General features: G+C 38.1%; 1 pseudogene across 1 annotated transcript; it reads right to left on the reverse strand.

The window, feature by feature from the left end:
* Positions 1 to 228: 228 nt before the first annotated feature.
* On the reverse strand, positions 229 to 3,469 carry LOC115951276 (annotated as a pseudogene). Its single transcript, XR_004083265.1, has 10 exons — positions 2,665 to 3,469; positions 2,534 to 2,559; positions 2,390 to 2,420; positions 2,161 to 2,248; positions 1,904 to 2,049; positions 1,661 to 1,705; positions 1,453 to 1,556; positions 1,192 to 1,328; positions 921 to 1,037; positions 229 to 803 (listed from the first exon to the last, which is right to left on the reverse strand). The product of XR_004083265.1 is annotated as an APETALA2-like protein 3 (transcript).
* Positions 3,470 to 4,071: the final 602 nt, after the last annotated feature.

Below are 4,071 nucleotides of genomic sequence, written 5' to 3' on the forward strand. Positions count from 1 at the left end.
ACTTGGATTTAAACAATTGATTGATAACATAGATATTGATCTTTGATCGATTTGAAATTTTACAAGTATGGAGAATATACAAAGATAATGTAATCCGATTAAATTCAAAGATGAATTTGTCAAAATTTGTATCTAATTAAAAATTATTAAGTGGTATAATATTGCTTAAGAAAAATGCTAACACGTTCGTAACCGGTTATTCTTGGAGAAAGTAATCTGAAACATGCGTAAGGTAAATGTACACACAACCTTACCAATAAACATTTGGAGTGAAACTATTTTCTTTTCAAATCGTTTCACATGACATACATTTGAAGCCTTGTTTAGAGCCTCTTAATGCACCAACAGATCGGTCATATATGGAGGACACACAGGGAAGAAAACGGAAGAAAAGATTACCAACCTATTGAATCATATGAATCTATGACTGGAACTAACAAATTCAATTACCATTCTTGTTTTCCTGGTTTCCCTACCCATCTTCTACATTTAATACAAAATAGAAGATTTATGGGCTTTTGCTAAGTTCTACCTGGTACTTGGTTCAGCTCCTGCAGTAGAAATGGGATATGTTGGTGATGTAAGTGATTGTTGGCAAAAAATGGGGGTGGATGAATAGTTGTGTTAGAAAAATGAAGTTGACCAACAGCAGCTGATGGAGAAGTAGTTGTTAAAGAAGGGAATCCTGATGATGCTGCAGTAGAGAAGAGCGGCACTTGAGTCACCCCACCATAAGGACCTTGGATTTGTCGTGGCCAGTTTGGCAAGGAATCAACTTCCGTCCTCTTCTCCATTGCTCTTTCCTGTAACCAACAGCGACGATGACATTGTTAAGAGGTGAAATGGAAAATGGAACAATGAGGTCTTATTGACTTCTAGCAGGAATTTATACTAGTGTGTTTAGGCTGAATGGAAATTACCTTATACAGAGAAAAGAAACTGGAATTCACGCCACTCCAGATAGGAGCATGCTCAGATGCTTCCACAGGTCGATGAGACGGTTGAGCCCTAACTGTTGCTGAAGAAGAATTCTCAATCTACAAAAGAGCGATTACCAAGCAAACTAATTAAAGCTAACCCCAGGTGTGAAGCAAACAGGAGATACAAAATTAATTGGGCTATTTGAAATGTATAAACACAGATCTCAATTAGACTTTAGTGGGGAATTTTATAAGTTGATGTCAGCATTACCCTTGATCTCCCATCAATAGGCCTGTCATCCCAGCCATGCTGAAAATGAAAACCGCTCACATTGACGTTCTCCTTTTCTCGATCAGCAAAAGAAGGGAGTGAAATTCCTAACTGAAGATCAAGACTTTGATTGCCTTCTGCATCAAATAACGCAAGGATTTATTGTGTGTTTCTACAAAGGCTTATCATTGTGCCTACACAAGTAGTCTAGAAAACAAAAGACAACTACGAAATGAAAGGAATTCTTAACAACAAAAGTACCTCCATTATCGGCCTCAGCAAAAATTTCCCCTCCATATGAGCAAGGCTCAAAGTTGGTGACTGCTTCCCTTCCATTGCATTTGATGGCAGCCTTGTCATATGCCCTGATTTTCACACAACAAAAACACATCAAGTTCAATGGAAAAGCGAAAGGGTCAAAGATTCAAACAGCCAGTACAGTGGAGATCCAATATATAATGTGTAAGACCTTGCAGCCTCAATCTCACTATCGAATAGCCCGAGATATATATACCTGCAGGGAAACAATGAATACTACCCAATGAAAACCAAGCTCCCAACTGTTCTGCTGAACCAATTCATCAAAACTCTCAATTTCTCCATTTTATAATGGGAAAAACCAATTTAATATGGAATTTAACACAAGAATCAATACTAAAAAAAGACCATAAATCCAGCTATGAATGTGAAATTTAGCAAAAGGGGGTCTCACTTCTTGCCCAGAAACTGCCCCATACGAGCTTCCCATCGACCACATTTGTGCAGTGTCACTCCCCTATACTTGGAGCTTCCCCTCGAAAACCCGGTGCTCTGGCGCCGCAGGATATGCACAAATTCATCCTTGCTAAAATGACTCATCTGCAAAAACCAATCAATTCTATAATAATACACCCTCAGTTGTCTAAAACAACACACTAAATTCAATCACAAATATGATAATATCAAACTACAAAGGACCCCCACACTCACCTGCTTAATATCATCATCATAATCACTGATATTGAAATTGATATCAGCTTCTACTCCGCGAAACTTGATCGCAGCCCGATCATACGCCCTGTGATCCATTAAAAACCCAATTGCCATAACATTCCCACAAGTTCATTTTATCCAAAACATTTTTTTTTCTAGAAAAAAAAAAAAAAAAACTACAACCATTACAATCTGAATAATCAGAAACAGTTAATTTTTTATATACCTAGCAGCAGCATGAGCAGTGTCAAATCCTCCTACAAAAACCAAACCAAAAACACCCAAATTTTCATATTCCAACTCTCAAATTAATCAAAAAACACAAACAATAAAAATAAATTAGTACTTCACAACTTTTAATAATCCTTACCCAAGTAAACTTGCTTTCCACAATCCCTACAAAAATGAAAAATAAAATAAAATCATTGCCATCAAAATTCAGACAGAGAAAAAAAAAAAAAACCGCCAAAACTGTAAAAATCTTGTAATGAAATCACTGACCAAATATGCGATTCCCATCGACCAGTTCTTCGATAAAACGTAACGCCACGATACTGTGAGCTCCGAGACCTTGGTCCACGTCGGCTCTTCTTGACCAGAGGCTTCTGTTGCTGCTGCTGCTGAGGTACGATCCTCTGCTCCGCGGCTTCACCGAAAGTCGTAGTGAGATCCAACCACCCCGCCACGTCGGAAACTGCTCCACCTCCGGCCGCCGGAAACAACTGTATCGTCCGGTCGTTGCGAACACCGCAGTCGTCCTCGTCCTCTTCTTCTTCTTCTCCTCCTCCTCCACGATCGACATCGAGCTCTTTGTCCTTCCTCAGAATGCTGAAGCTGTAACCAAAAGCGGCGTCGTAGTTGGAAGTAGAGTCATCGTCGCCGGCGCCGCCGGCACAGACACCGGCTCCGGCGGTGTTGACTACGGAAGAGGAGTTAAAGCTCCCAGTTCCAGAACTCTCCATTCGACTACTTCCAGAAAGTTTTCCTGAATTCTGCGACGCTACACTCAGATTAAGATCCAGCATTTTCTCCATACTCGCTCAAATTCAACTACAAAAAAAAAATGTTCAAAAAGACGAAGTTTTTTTCTTTTATACACCACTGAAAAAAATAAACAGAGACTATTCTAGTTTTATAGGAAAGAGTGGCCGATGAATTGGAATCATGGCCGGCAGTGCGATTATTATTTTCATGCAGATAGAGAGAGAGAGAGAGAGAGAGAAATCTGTTTTTAGAGAGAGAGAGAGAGGGGTTGTGTTTTGTGTGAAGTTGTTGTTAATGTTTGTGTTGGTGCTGGTGTTGGTGTTGGTGGTGTTGGTGTGCTTGAAGAAGGAACAAAGTACAAAGAGGAGAATTGGGGGTGAAGTAGTGGAGGTATATAACTTTGAGTCTCTTTTTGGCGCGTGCTTTTACGCCACCGTACCTTTTTTTCTTTTTTCTGTTTTTCTCAGTTTATCTATTTTTGGTTTTTGTTTATACGAGGAGTTTTTTTTTTTTTTTTTTGAGAAGGTGCTTTGCTTTGCTATTATTGCTGTATTTAATGATTTATTATGTTAAAGTATACACCTCTTTTCTGATAGCGATGGTGTGATGGTGGATTTATTGGACTAAGAATACGGAAGGTTCCAAATTCATTTGACCTTATTATTGATTTTTTAGGTGTTTAATGGTTCCAAAGCCGAATAATCCTGTTCAAAATAAATAGACTTCTTCTATATTCAATTTCATAACTCGTTGATTTATGCTTTAAGTGTTAACGCGTGTTTGACAAAAAGTTTTATATATAAATATATATATATATATATAAAAGGGTGAAATACACTGAGTTATTTAATCAATTCTCTTAGGCATTTGTTAACGAACTATTTTAATAATATTTTGATATCACTTTCAAGGAAAATATAAAAA

The sequence above is a fragment of the Quercus lobata genome, chromosome 7 (assembly GCF_001633185.2).
Source record: "Quercus lobata isolate SW786 chromosome 7, ValleyOak3.0 Primary Assembly, whole genome shotgun sequence".
Lineage (NCBI taxonomy): Eukaryota > Viridiplantae > Streptophyta > Magnoliopsida > Fagales > Fagaceae > Quercus > Quercus lobata.